This window comes from Anarhichas minor, unplaced genomic scaffold (assembly GCF_050575085.1).
Source record: "Anarhichas minor isolate MPS153535 unplaced genomic scaffold, ASM5057508v1 ptg000045l, whole genome shotgun sequence".
Lineage (NCBI taxonomy): Eukaryota > Metazoa > Chordata > Actinopteri > Perciformes > Anarhichadidae > Anarhichas > Anarhichas minor.
In genome coordinates this window covers 9494375-9515637 of record NW_027466491.1, presented here as the reverse complement: position 1 = coordinate 9515637, position 21263 = coordinate 9494375, and positions in this window count along the sequence as shown.

Here is a 21263-nt window from a genome sequence, read left to right as displayed (position 1 = left end):
GATATCGTTGACGCTGTACAACTGCAGCAGACTAGAGTTAAAAAGATCATGAGGTCATTGGGACATGAAGAGGCAACCTAACCTGGTACATGGTACATATCTAATGTTAATAGATTCTAGTGTAAGTAATAACTTACTAAATACTGGAGTATTAAAGGTAAGTCATACTGTCAGAAGAAGTACCACAGTCATAGGATGACTCGATCGTAAGTCACCTGACATGCAGCAGTTTGTCGGTCATGTGGCTTTGCCTTATGGCATAAAAGGGAGGGGGGGGGGGGGGGGGGGGGGGGGGGCAACAGTCAGGGAAGTGGAGGAAAGGTGCGACAGCACGGCACAAACCAGGATTCACACTCTCGCAGCTCCGTGAACTGCGTACGCAAATTGGTTGCAATCAGCTGCCTCTGTGTGAACACACACCCTGCACTGCCCGCTGCCTGTTAGGACTCACTGATCCCATTATTCAGCACAGGATTTAAAAATCCTCGACTCTTACTGGCACACACACACACACACACGCAGGTACACATACTGAAACACATGTATTCATCATGCGCAGACGGAGCCAAAACAATGTCAGCATGATAAACACCTTGTATTTCCCCCCCAGCTTCTTTATTCGACAAAATCAGGCAGATCTGAGGACAAGCCTTGAGGTTTATGTCATCATGCATATGTGATGTGCATTTCAAATCCAAACAAAGTCAGTGTATCTCATAACCACCCACTGAATACAGATTCCCATTTTACGTCAATCCATTTAAAAGGGGGGGGGGGGGTTGGAGATGAGAGGAGAAGAAAACGAATAAGCAGAGGAGAGGATGTGGATGTGGATGAAATAAGTATAGGGGGATTATTTCATAAACGACAGAATTTTCTTTCTGTGTAAGTCATTTGATCCTGTCAAATATGCCTAAAGCCATACGCCCACGTGCTCATTGTCTGAAAAATGCTCAGTTTATGAGAATCTCCCCCCTTTCAAACAATGAGCGGAGTGGTTGGCTGCTCCACAGCAGCCTCGGCGCTCAGCAGCATCCGGGGAGAAGGCAAATGAGATTTAAATCGGGGGGACTCAAAGTGGCGCGCCCGCACGCACGCACACGGCCCAGGAGAACGGCCCACTGAGCCTGTTTGTTTGTTGGTCCCGCGCCGCAATCAGTGCGGTAAATTGCAGAAGGCCTTTCGCGTGTTGTGTTTACCTCCAGGACGGCCGACATAGACGCAGAATAAACAGAGCGGCTCCCTCTCCCATCTGGTATCTCTAACACCATCTCTACTGATCTCCATTTACACCAGAAGACGACAACACACACACACACACATACATACACACACACCACACACACACACACACACACACACACACACACACACACACACAGGGAGACTTTGCATGTTTCTATTCCCTTTCCACTTGCTGTATTTGTTAGGATTCATTATTTCCCTGCTGTTATTTTTCAAAATAAATGAAATTTTCTGCTACAACCTTTAAAAAGAAAAACCAGCACGTGTAGACATTCAGTACACCTTCAGTAGCTAGCGTAGCATAGAAGTGCTAACGCCTAACGTTAGCTCCACAGTTTTTTTACGTAGAAACGTAATGTTTTAGAAATGTATACCTCCTTCACACCTCTCCAGGTAACGGTCCACAAAACCAGCCTGAAAATGAAGAAAATCTGCAACCATTGCATGAGAGTCCATGGAGCAGAGACGATGCTACGCTACGATTGGCCAGTCCTGCGTTGGAGGGGCGGGACTTAGGGAAGGGTCAAATACAGGACGGATGTGAGGTCATGGCTGTCGCCGACACGGAGACAGAAAAACAGACAAAGTTAGCGACCACGTGGTGAAGAAAGTGAAACATTTAATAGCGAAGAAGCCTCATATTTTCCACAGCAGAAAGTTGTGAAGATCTTTATGAATGTAACTAGTATGTGTGTGATGTTTCCCATTGACTTGCATCCGTCCACTGCAATAAACGTTAATGTCCCAAGATTCAGAAAATGGACACCGCTGTGAAAATTGTACCCATCATTCCTGATTTTGTCAAATTATCATATGATTCTTAGCCAAAGCTGGCAACACTGCGACTGTGCATCTCCGTCTCTTTCTGCCTTTTTGTTGTTTTTCTTATTATTTTTTTGGGCGGTTGACAAATGATATGCTCAGAGCGAGTGGAAAGGAAATGGAGAGAGGAAGAGAAAGCGCTTGGCAGAGCAGCGTCCAGGCGAATGAGCGATTGAACCGGTGTGGGAGGGCGAGTGGGTGAGGGAGCGAGCGAGAGAGGGAGGGAGGGAAAAGAGGAAGAGGAAGAAAGAAGAGGTGGAGGGTATATTTAGAGCTGCTGCTAATCAACTTCTCCGTCAGTTTGTGTCTGTGGGGGCGACAGGGAGAGCTAGAGAGGGAGAGTTAGAGAGAGACAGAGTTAGAGAGAGAGAGAGAGCCACGCAAGTTCAACACTAAAAATCAATATGCAGCCCACTCGCTCAGTGAGAGCGAGAGAGGAAGAGAAGAAGAGAGAGTGAAAGGGAGAAGAGGAAAACGACAGGATGAGACAAATGAGACTTCGAGAGCAGAGGAAAAGTGTTTTTTTTCCCATTTCGTCACTGTAGTTGCGAGCGTCACGTAAAATAGAAATACATGCAGGTATAAAAAAATAACATAATAACTTTAACGGCTAGTTTTCAAGCTTCTGAAACATCCTCGTGGAGGGGAAAGTGCACCGCTGATATCACCTAGCTAGCTCAGAGGGCATATTCATTTAAATGAGTCATTTTAGATGCTAAATGGCGTGCTCCCTGTTCTCCAGCAGCGCCGCTAACAAGCTTGTTAACTACAGCGATGTGCCCCTGATGGCTTCAATGTCACCCGGCCCGCCCGCTCAGAAGCCTGAAGGCTAAAGTAGCCTTTCTGATAGATCCTCAATTAACTGTGTTTTCCACCTTTCAATAACAGAAAATAGTGATGTTTTTTTGAGCCAAACGTGCAGATAAATCCTTGCACACGTGTGTGTGTGTGTGTGTGTGTGTGTGTGTGTGTGGATATTGGTAGGTCTGAATTAAGGTCAATACTGTGTGGGCTATAATGACGCCGAGAAGCAGGAATGATGGCAACGAGAGCATTTAATAGAGGAGGAGGGTTAGAGCTCATATACAGTAGCCTCTTTTTAGAACAACAGACTCTTGGCTTAGACTGCCCCCCCCCCCCCCCCTTCCCTCCCCCGCCCCAGCATCTCTCATTAGCCGGTGATCGATCCCCTCCCTGTGTGGCCCACACAGAGAGAAAACGCAATTAGAGCATTGACCAAACGATTGTGTGAACCGGTGCTCGATAGGTAATCATCACCTGAGAGGGGCGGGAGGCAGGTTTGCGGAGGGGAGCGTCAGGGGCCAAAGGGTGAGTGGGTGAGTGTGGGGGTGAGGGAATGTCGAGGACAAACTGCGAGCACAGCGAGATGAGAAGGTGGGAGTGGAAGAGAGGAAAAACAACGACGGCAAACAACAGAAGATGCGGAGGCCATTTCATGAAGAGGGTCACAGCAGAGTTGTCTTAAAGGTCTACGAGGGTTTGGGTCGAGTGGAAGGAGGATGTTTTAATAACCATGGAAATAAACAGTTAATACAGTATTCAAAAATACGTACAGAAATCCAACTGTACATACTTAATGTAATGTTTCTGTAGGTTGATTTTTCGGAGCTGCCAACAAAGGCTTCAACCAATCACGTTGTGCGGACACTTACACGTACTAAGGGACTACAGGGAGGCTCCGTTTAGTTTGAACCAAGACGCCAAACTTTATTACTCCTTTCAACCTTGACAAAGGAAGCTCAGACTGGATCCACTCCTTCTGTTCTTACCTTTCAAAATAAAAGCCTTAGACAGATATACTGCGTGACCATTCATCACGGAGAACTCAAATTCACTCGGAGCACTTCGCTAAAAGGAAACTCAATAAAATATCTTCGACAATACAACAATTTACCAGCAGTGAACACTGATCTGAGTGGGTGAAATAATTGAGGACAATTGACACCGTGACAATATCTGTCCATCTAAAGGCATTGTTATTGCTGCAGTTCCTCAAAATTAAGACCACATTTCCGGGAACGCCACTGAAATAAACTTTACTAATAAACAGCTTCAATCCAGAGTGCAGCACTTTATGTCATGCCAATTTAAACCTTATTTCTAAGTGGTTTATGTAACACTCATGGGACGTCTTTCTGCTGGTGATGGGGTTTGGCATTTGTTAACTACTTAAAACAGCTAATGTACAATTTTACCTTCTAAGTTATGCTCGTGACCGCTTGTTCTAAATACCTAAATGCCTTTTAGAACAAGTCAGAATCTGCACCCGTGGTAAGTATGAGCAATTTACAGAGATTCTGAGAATGAGCGGTTAACTGAAGAGGAAAGACATGCGGGAGGTGATGCTCCCCACTAGTCCGTCACTTCCCGTCCACCAGATGTCACAGCAAGAAGCTCTCAAAGTTCCTGCTTTACTGTATTTAGTAACTGTAGCTTCAGGATCATGTTGTTTCCCGCAACTAACTGTGTTTTGTCACATTAGGAAAGTGGTGGGCACACTTTAACAGGAAGTGCCCTCACTTTCACTTCCTCTTTGGTGCTTCTACCGTAGAGAGATGGCCTCATTGCTTCCTGCATACATGCAGTATATTTATTCTCCCCCTCTCATTTCCTCCTCTGTACTTCATTGTCTCTCCCTCCCACTCTTCCTCACCCTTCTCTATCACAGCTTTTTTTTTTTTTTTTTCGTTTCATGCAGTTCACCCAATTTCCTCTCCATCTCTCTTCTCTGTGTGAATAGCTTAAAAAGCATTATGCGCCACACTGATTCACTCATATCATGAATAAAATAATGCTACCAGTCACACAGGGTCTAAAGCAGGCTTTGACATGGGCTTTCAAGGCAGATACCAATATCAGTATTTATACAATAGACCAGTAGCAGGACAATTTTCTGTATTTTTAAATAATACTGTTTTCATGCCAACATTTTGGAGGAACATAAAAGGGTCCAGAAATGTATTTTCCTGACAGAATAAAAAGCCCAAAAGATAAAAGAAATGTTCTAATATGTTGTATTATTGTATATTTAGCTGTATAACTCTGTTTCTATTAGGCCTGGGTCTTCTTATAAACCTTTTACTCTTAAATCATACCATGTCCTCAACACAGCAGCATGGCACAGAGGTGTGTAATAACAGAAAGAGCAGCAGCAGCACGTTCAAAGCGAGACAAACAAACATATACTTGTGTTGTACTATTGTAATGTAGGTTTTACTGCATTAATATATATCGATCATCACATTCTTCTACTCATCACGATCAGTCAATTATATAAACTATTTTACATTTGCCTCTTCTGGGACAAAGCATGACGGCAGGATTAGTTTTAGTCACAGAGACTGCACATACAGCACTTATGAAAGGGAATAAAACAATAAATATCGCCGCAAAATCCCAAACAAATCCCAAAATGTCAGTGGCCGTGAAAGTATTCCCCCCCCCCCCCCCCCCCCCCCCCCCCTATGGCCTCCTCATTGATCCGCCAACATAAAGCAGGCCAGGGAATCCTTTCACTTACCAACACCTGATGGGAAATCTCTCTTTGTCTCAGGTGCGGTGGTCATTTGTGCTAAAAGGTCAGAGGTCAGATGGAACAGCAGCCAATTAAATCCCTGCAGATTTGACGCAAGGAGGAAACAATCTCAAAGCCCATCTGTGGCCCTTTGCCTCGGGGCCGCGGTCACCAATAACTGCCCTGCCTCTGTGTACAGTGTGTGTGTGTGTGTGTGTGTGTGTGTGTGTGTTAGTGGTGTGGGGGTTTAGCTTGGTATACCTGCACCTGTCCCCCCCGCTCCACATTTCTTTTATCCTGTATATCTCTTCCTACAATCCCCTCTGACAGAGGTGGAGGCTTCATGCCGACGTCCACACACCAGCAATTTGTCGAGACGGCGTAGACGATCTACTGCACGTGTGTAAAGAGAACCATACCAGCTGTACATGTCCACAGACATAATCTGAGTGTAAGAGCAATTCACAGCCCACACATACATCAGCCAAGAAGGAGCTGCAGCACCTGGATGAGGGGAAGCAAACGTGTCCCCGTCCTGGAGCCACACCTGGGAGGGAAGCTCGCCGGTCCACGTCCGGTGGCTGGCTTTTGACCCATGAAGCCGGATCGACACAGCCTGGAAGGACTGCATGGAGCAGCCGCCCTGTGGGCCCACCACCTGCAGGGACAGGCATTGGGGTTGGATGCATTGTCAGCCAGGCGGCAAGCGGAGGCAGGGACCTGGGCGTGCCGACCCCCCGGTATCACGGACTGGTACACTGCAATCGTATTTACATGAATGCGTTTCTTTTGCACTTTGCCTTTTGATGTTTTATGCAAAGCGCTTTGAATTCCCTTGTTGCTGAAATGTGCTTTATAAATAAGCTGGCCTTGGTTATGAGGAAGTGGAACGTCACCTGGTGGGGAAGGAACCTCTACGCATAGCACTGGGTCTGGAACCAAACTCCTGAAGAGGCCCAGGCTGAGCGGCACTGCGTCCGTATTCTTAACAGGAAGTGTAGACGTTTTCAGTGGATACACTCGATGTTCCAACCCTCAGCTGCGGTCAAGAGTTTGCAGTTACGAGCGGCGAAAATGCGGTGGCCGGGCTCACCCTTAGAGAGAGAGGGTGAGGAGCTCGGACTGGAGCCGCCAGCCTACTCTGCTTAGCCTGCTGCCTCCTGGACCCGGCCTCGCATAAATGGATGGATGTATCTTTTTACATCGGCTACCACGAGAACATACACTACGAAAGTATCTATTCATGAGCGTGTCTGTCGATCTTTTATTACTTTTATACACACCACACACACACTCCCAAGTCGGACGTGTCAGTCCACAGACGTAGTGCTCGGCTTGCTGCCCGGTGCAGAGGTCACTGCGAGCCAGCACACTCCATTTCCCAGGTTGCCGCGGGGCTGGCCAAGGGCAGGACGGCACATCGTTCTCCAGCTTGATGAAACAAGTCCACCTCGCTGTGTGTGCTTTGTGGGAGGGTCAGAGATGAGTGTGTGTGTGTGTGTGTGTGTGTTTCTAGTTCAAGATGGCACGCTGACAAGTCAAAGGCTCGTACATCTTTCTGTGGCAGAGTGTATTTATGAGCGTCTGACGCAGCGGTGTAATGTGTGTATGAGAGGAGAGAGAGAGCAGAAAATACAAAGAGAGAGAGAGAGAGCAGGAATTCTTTCTCAAGTAAAGACAGGTCTTACTGAGGTTTACTTTAAGTCCAAGTGGAAATAGCTGTCATGTCAGTGTGCTTACATGCTCACTATTAACAGAGGTATATCTTTATCAGAGGTTTACACAAAAGGCTCTTCCTCTCCATCGAATGTGGAGATGTGGCCAAAAGACAAATTATTCAAATGTATAAATACCAAACACTACATTATGGTGTCTTCTCTTCAGCACATTGGTATATCATGTAGTGCTGCTTATCATTCTCTGACTGCAGTAATGCAAACTACAGCAACTGGTCACGCCGGACACCTTGAAAGACGCCGCAGGTCTCAGCCCATTGCATCTGTCTGCTAACAAATAAAGCAACAAACAGACACCACGTGTTGTATCATCTATTATACTGTGCAAACTAAATAGCTTTCAAAGTGACTAATAAGGTATCTATTCAACATGCAGTGTTATTTTGTTTCAGTGATCTATCAGAGATATGATCCAAACCTGACGAAAAGAAGCCTCCAGCGAGCTTGTGGAGCTAAAAACAAACTAAACTAACTGAGCTAACGGCACTAATAAGAGGCAGGGATGTCATCATCTCTGGATGTGTGGTTTATAGACGATGACTTCTTGCTTGTATCCAGTGGGCGGGAGAGAGAACAGCCTGCCAAGATATTGTTTCATAACATTCGGGCACCACTCCTGACAACCGTGAGCTGGTTTTACTGGCCGGAGAAAATCGTTGTTTCCCTTGTCAGTCCCACAGCAACACCATCCCACACACACTCACCTCTGTCCGACCTGCCGCAGGGCCGAGCGAGGGAAGAAGAAGGAAGGAAGGAAGGAAGGAAGGAAGGAAGGAAGGAAGGAAGGATGGACGGATGAGGGAAGGCTCTGAAAAACAAGTCCGACTGCAAGGAGGATAAAAACCTTCGAGCATTGTGTCATCGCTGCCAAAGTACAGCGGACTGCAGCTCCGGTCATCCAAATGTGTTAGCAATAAAGTTTTGTGAAAATGCACGCACACACACACACACACACACACACACACACACACACACACGCACACAGATGGTGTAACTAAAAGAACACGATCATCTGTTTCTCATTGTTGCGGAATCTTCTGAGCCGTTTCCAAGCCTACACCCTCCTCCCCTCAGCAGCTCCGACTGTAAACACACACACACTGTGTCGGACAGATTCACAGCGGCAGGAAATAGACTGATGACTTTCTGAACGCTGATACTGATATTTTTCGGATATTTGATATTGTTTATCTTTAAATTTCACAACTTCACGAAAACAAACTTTGTAGAAAAACTAAAATAATCAAGATTATAACATCTGTTAATGCACACGTGTGTGGAATGTGATGCAACAAAATGACACTTTACATTCAGACCCTTTTTGAACAGTTATCGTCAGTATAAGGTTTAGTAATGTCCAGTGATACATGTGTATGACTAAGGGTATGTTCTAAGTGTGTATTCGTGCATTTATAAAATACTCCTCCTATGAAGCGTCCCAAAGATACATTGTGATTTGTTATCTGGGGAGCGCTGTGGTTTCAGCATTTTCTGCAGCTACAGGCTGGGAGGGGGAGGGGGAGGACGAGAGGGAGGGGGGGGGGGTCGAAAGCCGAGCTGTCAGGACCCTCCGGGGTCAGAGGAAAAGAAAACGCACCAACTCAGCTTTCACGTCCTGCAAGTGCTGCATAATTGCTTCATCGAACCATCAATTCTCCCTCCGATGACAGATTGCATGAACAGTTTGTTTTTTGCGCGGGGGGGGGGGGGGGGGGGGGGTACTTGTCACACATGTTGTGGGTGTTAACACGTCAAAACAAGGTGACTGACATATGAGTGAATCAGCAACACTCCAGCGTGTTTCTGTCCGGCTGCATTCATGACACCAGGGCTGTCGAGGAAGTTTTCCTTCAGCCTCGAGTGTGTTTACGGAGCATTCAAATCCAAATCTATTCAAATCTGACGTCACATTAAAGCAGCAGAAGAGAGAGAGAGAGAGACACCCTCGGATGTTGCAGGAATGCATTGAGCTGCAGTGATCCATCCAAACCTTTTGAAGTTCATATCCTCCGAACATTAAACTCCCTCAGATTGCATTTTCCGCTCATTAAAGTTGGCTTGAGTTTGGAATGAACAGGAAAGACGGACGGAGAGATGTGAGGAGAGAAAGGGGGGAAAAGAGAAACAACATAAATGTGTTGCATTGTATTCGGGTAAGCGAGGTCATGAGGTCAAGGTGAAGAGCACATCTGTCTCCTCCTTCAGAGACAAGACTCTCCTCTGTCTTTCTGTCCCTCGCTCTGCTTTTAAAGCCCGGCAGTACCACATGATGAAAGTGCTGCTTTTAAAAAGAAAGGACACCGTCTCTTCATCTCTTCTTCTTTCTCAGCACTTTGCCCAACCCCCCCCCACCCGTTGCTTAAGCATTCATATGGTTGGTATTCTTCATGCATGCGTATGCTTTCATGGCCCATATTGGATTTACTGATAATAAAAAAATAAAAAAAGAGGGAAAAATGAAAAGAATCTTGCGAGCTAACAATTTGGATATTTAAATGCGCTCCCTGTGAAACGTTGTGGAGAGAAAGGAGGGCTGCTCTGAGGTCAGCTCAAATACCGTGGGCCCCACATCAACATGAAAGGGGGAACCAGCTCCCCACGCCTGATCCAGAGTCAGTTCATCAAATATTAATGCTGCGCGTGGTATTCCTGGGAGCGTAGCCCGACCCGAATACAATTACAAGCAATAAACAGCAGTTCTGCTTTAATCACAAGAGCAAAGTTTACATGATTAATGCAATATACTCCAACCTCATATCGCTGCTATGAGCTCAAGCTGAGAGCATAGGGCCAACGTTGTGATTATGCACATGATTATGTTGATTTCTTTTTTTTTTCCACATTACCTCTTTTCATTTGCCTTTATCACGGACTCCAGGATTTTCAGCGTAGGTGACGTGGTGTGGGTCTGCAGACGGAGCCCGCTGACACGCGGCCAAGCTTGGAGATGAATTCAGGACGGCTTTCAAGCCCGTCTCCTCCTCCAACATCTCTGCACAAAAGATGTAAAATATGCCGCTCATTTGTGATGTTCTAAATCGTCTGCTTTCTAAAAGGCCCCCATCCAAACCTCAATATCCCATGTTTCCCATCTTCATACCTCCGCTCAGCTAGAATATCAAAATCGAGAGGAGGCGAGGAGCGATCGGCTCAGTCAAGTTTTTTCCGAATACTTTTTTTATTAGTGCTCGCGACCGTGAGGGGAAACTATGACATTTACTGGCGAGAAAGAAGAGAAGCAGCTGGACTGCGAAGTTTTTCCAGAGCTGTATCAAAATGTAAATCAAGATGTAAATCAAGAAACCAAAAGAGAGAGAGACAGAGAGAGAGAGAGAGAGAGACAGAGAGAGAGAGAGAGAGAGAGAGAGAGAGAGAGAGAAAGGCAGCGGCGGTACAATCCAGAGAGGAACAACCCACTCCTGATTAGGTGGAATCAGTAAGCTAAGAGGGACAGCATCAGTGTGATTGGAGGTGGCTGTTTGAGGAGAGAGCATCAGTAAAGAGGCTCTCAACACTGATGGCCGGCCTGGCTGCTGCTGCTTGACTCACTGTGACAGAACCTCCAGCCCCCAACCAACACACACACACACAGATACCAGACACTGTCCTTTAAAGAGGAACTAGAACCAAGAGTTCCGGTTGAAATGCCTGCACGAAAAGCGCCACATGAACTGCTGGGCTTGGTATGTTACGTTGACATGTAGCCAGACTTTAGTGCGTTAAAATGACCGTTCATGACAGTCATTACTCTCTCAGTCAGCTTATGCTAATAGCTAGTGCTAATCGGTAATGACAATCACCAATCCATCAACAACACTACTAAATACCCATATACTGTAAACTAAAGTGTTGTGTTGGTTTAGTTACTCTTAGTCTTGCCCTCCAGAAGGATCAACTGATATCTGAGTCCCTATTGGCAGCACATCACGTGACTTGCAAAAGTCATAAAACAGAGTGAATGCGCTGAGATATTCCTTTATGTTGGTGGACTTGTTGCCTCCCCCAGCATGAGCACAGTTCTGGTGACGTATGAAGGGAACTATGGAGGCAGATTCATGACTTTCCTTTACTTCCTTCATGATTCAGAATGACGGTGCTGGTTGGACGCTTGCTGTCTCGTCTGCTTTTATCTTCCGTTGGAAAGCGAAACTGTGTTCCATCTCAACTGCCAAACATTCAGTGTGAAGTGTCTCCGCTCCCTCTGTCCCACCTCTGCCTTTCCTACACTTGAGCAACTGTTGGTCTTTATTCCTCTCTCTCTCTCAGAACCTGTTCAGACCTGGCATGAACACGAGAGTCTTGGGTGATCCAGATCACGAGTGGACAGCTCTAAATACAGACGTGAACGCACCCGAGACGCATTGAGATCCGATCGCTTCGACCACATCCGGAGGTGGTCTGGACAGAACTCAAAATTCACAATGTACTGGACTTAATCTGTTTTTTTACAGCAATGGGAACACAGATGTGTACTGAACCAAAGCACGAGGCCTCATTTACGTCTACTTATAATAAAAGTGGGGTAATCTGACCAAATATTTGTGTCCCGCTTGGGTAAAGGTACTAACACGTACTGCTGTTGTGAATGAATTGTTCTGGAAGCTGATCGTAAAATGCTTTGTTGTTCCTTTTAAACGTAGCATTGTGCTGAAGTGGAATTAGGGTTGATGAAGAGGGGAGTGATACAAATAGCTCAATAGCTTGTCACCAGGTCGCCGGTGTTGTGTTAATTGTTTAGCCATTGAAACGTAGATGAGCTTTAATGGTTTGGTCGATAAATAGCAGGTTGTTTTTGAGGCAAGGCTTGATTTCCAGGGGTGCAGCCATGTGGAATGCACTGCTTTGTCCAGTGCTGTATATTCAGGAAGCTCCAGATGAAGGAAACTAAATATTTTCAAGAGGGCCTGAAATTAATTTTCAGCTTCGGTGTTTGAAATGTACTCGTGTACAGACTTTAGAGAGGATCACTTCAGGAGAAGATTCTTAACCTCTGCGTCCCAACTATTCATATAGAGAGGGAGAGTTTCTGAGTTAGTACCCGGAGACGTCGCCGGCTTGTGGGTTTGTCCAGGAAATGCAGTTTGTCACTGTAACATCACAGCTTGGCCAACTATCCACGGAGATATGGAAAGTCTTACAAGGTACATCACTAAGCTGCTTTAACAGACGGCGCTTTAGTCTGGATGTTTCTCAAAAATGCGGATATGAATGAATAGAGTCAGAATAGAGGTCTTGATGTCAGAGAGGTTTTTAAGAGTCAGGAGGATGATAGTCTCTAGTCTGACTGTACGCCTGTGATGCATGCAGTGTGACGTGTGCTGCAATTCTTTTTTTTTTAAATGTGTGTCGTCTCGTGTGTCCCCAGGCTAAGATACCTGAGCAGCTCTCTCTCTTCCTCCCTGCTGCCTGTCGTTCTATCCTTTCATCCTGTCGTGTCCGTTTTCATCTTTCACTTGGAAAGGGAAACCGTGTTCCATCTAAACTGCCAAACATTCACTTTGAAATACATCCACCCCCTCCGTCAAATCCATCCCAAAATCTGCATATATCTTCATTCCTCCGTTCCCCCGCACCGCCACCTTCTCCCTGCCTGTTGATCGACTTCTCTTCTCTGACTTGAGGACGGAGAGATCTGTGAACAGGCCCTAGTTCTGAACGCTGGCTTGTAGCCCGGACATAAATCTCTGCTCCGAGTTCAGGTCCAGACCTGGATCTCTCCATGCAACACCTCCTGCCCGTCCCGAAAGGAAACCATAAGACTTTCCTGGCCTATAAACTCCCCCTCTGTGCTTTTTACGACCTCTTCTTATCTTTGTACTGTATGAAGGCCCTTCTGAAGCTGAGGGATGACTTGCTGTCACCATAAACAATGGGATCATTAGGTGCAGCAGAGAAAGCTGGGTAACAGCCAGGCCTTGAGGGGAGATTGAAAAAAACGTGACAACGACTTGACTGAGCTTCAATGGCTCTTTATAATACACTGTCAAGTACTTATTGCAGAAGTGGCACTTCAGTAAAAGGTAAAAATCCTGTTATTAAATATTAGTATTTTACTTTCAAACTGAATAAATACATATGTGCAGAATTCAAACGTTGATAGAGAATTTGAATGTGAATGATATTCTGGGTCTGGCACGGGCACGCTTCGAGCGGCAGGTACCGAAGCGAAACTGTAGCAGGAAGAAGTTTGAGATGAGGCGACGCCCGAACTTTAATTTTTTAAATCCGTTTTTTGCGCTCCATGCAAAGACCTCCGGCTTTGCCTCCCTGCTCCCTCCAACTGCAGCTCACATGCTCTGGTGTGGACCAAAGCTGGAGACGGACAACAGACTGACATTGCATCCCTGGAGCCGTGCTGCTAGTGTGGCTAAAAAAACAAAGCTCTCGGTATGTTTTGCAGCCATGAAAGCCGTCAGCCATCTGTCAAATGTTCCATCGAAACGTCTAAAAGGGTAAAAATGAGGACGGTTAAGAATGGGCGTGAAAACAGCGACAACAGAACAGTGTTCCTATTCAGCGCTTATTATATTTGAAGTAGAGGGAAAAAAAATAGATGCATGTTACTATCTGCCTGCCACCATCCCCCCTCTGCATCAAGCAATCAAGTGGGTAAACACACACACACACACACACACACACACACACACACACACACACACAACCGCTACAAGTGGCTGTGGTTGTTTGTCCTTCTCCTCCATCTCCTCCTCTATCGCTCCCTCCATCCAGGCTAATCTCCCATTTAAATGGCACTGACTCTGCGGGCTGTGTTTACCCCGGCGGATATGAAGTGTGTATTCCTATTCTTTTTGTGTGTTTCCTTTTTGTTTTCATAACCAATGCCTTGTTGTTTGAAGTGCTAATTCTGTTGTTCTGCCTTTATCTTGTGATCAGAGGGCCTTCCAGCCTCTCACTTCACACCTCTGGAGGGACAGGAACCGTCCCAGGTGAACGCTTTTCATTGGATTGTCCTGGTTTTTAGTTAAAAAAACACTTCTCCGTTATTCACTGTTACAGCACATTGAATGCTTTTTTAAAGGAACTTGAAACATTTGACGAGACCCAGCTTTTGTACAGACCGTTGCTCCATTTATTGTTGAACATTTGATTTATACTTGCACTGAACAGAAGATAAAGAAGCACATTATTTGCCAAGTTGGTTTTGCACATTTACAGATTTGTCAGTCGCATTTAAATAATAAGAAGCAGTGGGCAGCTATGGTCACAAGATAATTAAAGGGGAATAAGAGAAAATACATTTTGCATACTTTCACCTTTTCTGGACTCTAAAAATCCTTCAAATATAAAATGACTGCTACTGTTAAGTATTGCTTTAAGGGTCCAGAAACCAAAACGCTTGGGAGAGACTGATCTGCAACAAGATCTGTACTCGGAGCTGTCCACCTGTGATCGGGTCACCCTCGATGCATGTTAATGCCCGGTCCAACCAGCGCCACAGTAAAGGCTTCATCACAGAAAGAGTTTACATTAAAGCTTAACAGGCTTTAATATAACTAAGAACATGGCACAGCAGTATTATTCCCATCTGTTGCACAAAATGAAATATAAGACGGAAACAAAACACCAACATTGACTCCCACATGGAGCAGGAGCTAATGGAAAGATAACACCACATGCATGTCTGTGCTTGTGGAGGGGAAACAAGAGAACCTTCTGAAGAAAGAAGACAATCTCTGCCAGAGCTGCTTCGTCTCTTAGTTGCATTTGTGGAATTGGAAACATTTGTTGACTTTTATGATCTCCAAAAGCCCTTTTGTGGAGAACTTGCATGTATTGTATTCAAGTGCGCTCATATCGTTGTCAATCCGATACACATCCACTGAGTAGCTAAACACTTCTTAAGAAAAGGAAGCATTCTGTGTGTGTTTCTGCACAATATTCATGTCAGCTTTTACTGGGTGTGATAATCCATTCAGCGCGGAATCTGATCCATTGGAGCGACGCCGTAAAAGTAAATGTGTGTGTGTGCATCCTCCCCCTACTCCACTAAACTGTGAGTGTAACTCAGCTGGAATATCTCAGTCAGGGCTGAGATGAGCAGGTGACCCAGAAAGAAGAGCAAACGGAGATGGTGGGGGGGGGGAAGTCTGATATTTATAGATATGAGGAACCAGCAGAGAGTGTGAACAGAGAGACTTGTAGATAAAGTGTGTTTGTGTGCATGTATACAGTGAGAATACATGCCAGCACTACAACCTGTCTGTTTGCAGATAAGACTCGTGCATCATCAATATCCCTCCCGTTCAACTCCAACGTATCAAACTCCAGCCAATCCACCAACTTATTCCTCCAGTCCTTTGTTTGGACTTCCCGCTTGCAGCTCCAGCGAGGTAGATTTTGTGTTTTTGAGATAAGAGTGGGGCCGATTAAGAAGTGGCAGCATGACGGTTTTTAAAGTTACCATGAACCTGAAATACTGTTGTTAGTACAGGTTCTCAGGAGGATTTTAATTGTCCAGTAATCATTTTAACACTATTTTAGGGGCTTTTTCATCTGAAAGAGCACCACAAGGACATTGGAGTAAATGATCATATTTGCAGGAGACTGAGATGTGGTTGGAAGCTCTGAAAAGCTGGTGGACCTTTGGTCGCTTTCCCTAGAAAACTTTCCATTTGAATTATCTCCCAAAACTTTTGCATTTGGCCAAGAAACCGATTGCTTTTTTACCTACACGGTACATCGATGTGCACTATTCTTACGAGGGGATGCAAACGATTTCTCACGAAGAAGCCAAAGTTTTGTGTTTTTATTCTCCAACTTTTCCCGTTCGGAGCTCTGAACCATCCGGCACCTTGCACTGAAGTTTTGGAAATTCTCTGGCATGAAATAAGTCAGATGTAAATATGCCAGATGCCAGCAGGAGCAGGTTCAGTCCCAAACTATTGGTACTGGCCTCCAGAAGCCCACACTGGTCACACTATTTCCGGCAGCCTTTAAAGGCAGCAATAATCCCTTTTTTTTCTCCAGCCATTGTCCCTTCTTCCCTCCCTCCTTTGTTCCGTTCACCGGTGTCCTTCCCACCATGTTGTCATGCAGAGCCAGGCGGTAGTCGGTAGGCCCGCTGACACTCTGTTCCATCGCTCAGACCCACACTGTCACCTGCCTCATTAGTGCTGAACTGGTGGAGAAAGAGACACACAGAATCCCGAAGCTGCGCGAAAGCACACACACACACACACACACACACACACACACACACACACACACACACACACACACACACACACACACACACACACACACACCGATCTCTCCCACAGTCAACAAATGTGAAGGTGCGCGCATGCGGCCGGGTACGCAGCCAGACATTCTCATGCACAGGCGAGCGTCCGCACACTCGACTGAAAATGAGAAAAAAATAAGAACTTGTTCTCGGTCCCAGAAATGTGTGTGTGACAGCGAGCCAGAGTGTGTGTGTGTGTGTGTGTGTGTGTGTGTGTGTGTGTGTGTGTAGCAGAAGCCTTTTTACTGAGGCGACTGTCTTGCTGTGACAGAAGGTTTTGATTTTCCTCTTGTCTGACAGAAAGTGACTCATGGCCGAACCGCTGTGTGGTAAAGACCCCGGGCCCCTCGAACAGGAGGTCCAAATATTATAGAGAACAGACCAGCAAGCATCCCAGGAACCAACATTCAACTACTGCAACATGGGTTGTTAAAGGCTGGAGAGCAATCTCTCTGGAAAGAACCAGCCAATAGCTAATTTGCGTTGCCAATATTCATCTTTTTACATTTTACCATTTTGGTGCTAAAAAATGTGTCAGTGTTTTGTCCTGGATTGTGTTCTTGGCAGAGAGGAACGGCCTTTTTCTTTGTTGCAAAACAGCAATTATGAGACACGGAAACTCATCACTAAAACCGAACATTATAATAGTAATGATGATGATGAACACATTCATGCATACTTGTGTGGAATCTGATTAAAATGCCACATTAGAATCAGTTCAGGTTAAGGGTTTTCCGCGTAGACGGCCAAAGCAGTGTTTATCGACTGTGCGGCAAAAGCCACACGAGGCTGTAACGCTTAATAAACACCGGAAAAGAGAATAGCTTGTAGGATCAAGAATGGAGAAAAAATTTATGATTTTTGGCTTGGATTGAGCCGGAGAAAGGTTTTGTCCTATAGTGATGTTTCAAACTCTCGTCAGGGATGATTTCTTGGAATACGGTCGAGTTAATGCTTCCATGGGGCCAACGGTCGGCAGGTTTCCACTCAAACCAACCGCCTCAAGATGAGTCAAACGCATGGGTTCCTCCACTCTTTGGCTTGAATGAAAACCTGCAGACTGTCGGATCTCCGTAACACACACTCCCATCCCGATTCTACTTCGTCAGCTTTATCTTTAACCCGCCCTACTCTGCCTCTGATTGGCAGGTACTCGTTGGCCTTTACTGCTGATGAACACGATTGGTGGACGGTTGGTGAGGTTAAAGATTTAAAGATTGCAGCCTTTTTGTACCGGGCTCTCATTTAAAATGACAATGTCCTAATTATGGGAGAAATGAGGACATTTTACATGTTGCGATGCACGTTGTGGATGGAATAACATGACAGATCTGTTGGAACTTTAATGATGATATGGCCCAATGATTAAAATTAACATATAAAGGTAGCACTGACCCGCAGTGCTCTATGCTACGTCATGGATGTTGCAGCATTTTCCAATTCTGAATAGAATTATTTGTTAATATTTGGTTGATGTAAAAGCAGTAATATTGACTGGAGGTTTCCACGAGATTCTAATATGTCTCTTTATGTCCCTTTATCAGTCACTATTTTCTATTTAATGCTAATTTGGTAAATGCACATTATATGAAAAAGCAGATACCTATTCAATCAGTGCAATTCAAATATTTATTGGCAACACTGGCTAGCACTGTAGCCAGAAGTTCATGTGTTTCCTACTAGTGTCAGCATGAAAAACAGCTTTTGTTTTCCTTTTTTAAATTCAGTTTCATTCACTTTTTCTCTTCTGCTTTTCTTCATTGCTGCTGCTGCTCTAACTGTCATTGTGGCTGTTTGCTTTACCTTGTTAGTCAGGTCCCCTCTGACCCCTCCGACTAAAGACGGTAGATGCCTCTAACACATCGCCTGCACCCCTGAAGCCCCCTAAAATGGAATCTCTGAGACTCGGTAACACGGTTATTTCTATGGTAGATAGAGTCTATGGAGAACGTGTCTGTTTTGTGTTATTCCTCACGGCTAATCAGTCCCATACTGGTGGTTTTAAAGCCATGTTTTAAAGCAGACGGGATGAGGCAAAGGGAGAGAGCTCTCCAGAAACACGTGGAGGAAATAAATCATCCGAGGTTAGAGCGTTCTAGGGAGGAGAGCTGAAAAGTGCAGAAAGAGAAAGGTTAGAGCGAGAAGAGTCACATCCCTGTCGTCAGGGTTATGAAAATACATCACACACACACACACACACACACACGTTATGATGTACAAGCTGACATCCTTGACAAACCTCTTAACCCACCCTACTTCAAAACTTTACAGACAGCCCTCTTCAGACTCGTAGTCAGACCTGGAAGTCTCCTTAATGTGGGCGAACATACCTCTGTGTGTGTGTGTGTGTGTGTGTGTGTGTACATGTGTGTGCCTGTCCATTGACCCCTGCAGGCCAGAGGAAACAGATGCTTAGAGAGGGGCCCGGGGTTTACACAAGACCAAAGGATCAAACCCCAACGAGGTTATTGCTCCACAGCGCTCACACACCGAAACAGGAAGCTAGTAAGACTGTTCAGCTGATGTCTCTGTCAGCCTTCATCACATCCACAAACATGTACGGACATTCTCATGCATTCTCTTGATATTTCATGACATTTCTTCTGTTACCTGACAGAATTTTAGATGAATAAATGGCTGTGACAAAATATCTAAAAATAAATCTTCATGGAATTTAGCAATTGCAACACAATATAGATGACACAGCTGTATACGTCACCTCCAAATGATCCCGTGAAATCAGATTGCATTTTGGTGGCAGCCGGCACAAAAGACACATTTCAATGGCCATGAATGGGACTGAATGCATTCCTAAACAATGCCCGAGCACTCCGAGGATTCTGTTCTTCTACCAAATTCAGCATGACTATTTAGTGACTGTGTGTATGTTGCTGCAGCACCACATCCAGATGCAGATACAAACAGACTTCTAAAGTCGGATGATCAACCTAAACAAATACACTTTCCAGATCTGTGTGGTATTACTGAGTGAGTGGAATACATACTGTGAGCCAGTGGCTCAGCGTTCAGTGGCCAGATATACAAACATGTATTTGAAGTTACTACGAGAAACCACCGACGCATTCGTCTGAAAGTCACCAGTTAACACGGCCACCCTTTAAACTGAACCACCGTTTGCTCTGAAACGTTGTTGATCCCGTCTTCTGAATTCTGCAGAACTTGAGTCCGCTGTTGGAATATTGATTCTGACAAACGACATTTGAATGCTGGTAACAGTTTTAATTCCATGTTCAGAGATTATCTGGATGGCTGCAGCAAAACGCCACTTCTGTTACCGACACGCACATTTATGATGACGTCATCTGTAAAAAGGGTCTAAAGTGATAATATACTATGTTTTTGTATTTAATGCTATATCAATTTGTCGTAGAAATTGTGCACATTTTCTATGGTTCTCTAGTTTGCATTGAATTATCAGTAAATAATGTCTGTAAATGTCATTTATCTGCAGTTTGGATCCATAAATATACGTACTGACCTTCTAACACACGTCACACTCTTTGACAATCACCAGCTTCATAAAGCAGGAATCCCCCCCCCCCCCCCCTCTCTCTCTCTCTCTCTCTCTCTCTCTCTCTCTCTCTCTCTCTCTCTCTCTCTCTCTCTCTCTCTCTCTCTCTCTCTCTCTCTCTCTCTCTCTCTCTCTCTCACTGAAAGAGCGCTTTGCTTTGGAAACGAGCATTCATTTGCACATGAACTCTTACACAACCGTCATTGTCACGGCTGTGTCGAGTCCGATAGTGAGAAGAAAGAGAGGCGGTGAGAACAATGAGCCCAATAACGGAGCTCCATCAGAGTAAACAAACTGCTGCCGGTGTCGCTGCGCTGTCAGCGTGTGTGGGAGGAGAGACAGGTGGAAACAATGTACTCTTCACCTGGGCTTAAGGGTTCTCCAGGCAGGGATGAGCGAGACTGGAGAGAGCACAGCCAGAGGGCGAAAAACTCTGCCGAGGCCTCGAATATATGGACAATATGTGCTCATATATCGGCCATTATATTCATCACAAATTAAACACAAAAAAAATCCCCAAAACCTGACACGAACGTTCTTTTCTTGGCACATTCCATTGTTCACTAATGCATTTCGTTCATAATTTCATCATTTTAAAGGGTGTTAATGCTCCTCTGAGGACTCCTGCTCCTGAACAGGCGTCTCAGCTTGCCAAATTTTTATTGACAATTTAAGGGCGTCTTTATGGATTAAATGTTTCAAAGGCTTTGAATCCTCGCACCTTCTGGGCATTAAAACTGTTCAGATGAAAATATACCGACACAAAACGTCAGTTAACCAAAGCATTATTGCAAATATGTCTATATCTCAGGACTTAGAGCTTAACCCCCCCCCCCCCCCAAAGAAAACGTTGTTGGTGTAGCAGTAAAGCGTGGTGGAGTTAGCAATGCGCTAGCTAGCTAATGGAGCTGGTTAAACACCCGTCACTGCTTCAGTCCTTTGTCCCACAAATGAATGCAAAGTGTAACATTTCCCACTGAAAACAAAAGCCAGATGTTGGTGTGTGTTTTCTCCAGTAGAATAAGGGCTCGTGTTCACCTTTAATCACTAACTTTACATTATGTATTCATGTTTCTCTTATCATTTGTCAGCTGTGTGTCTGCACACATGCACAGATGATACAACGTACAAGATTCAGCCACCATTACA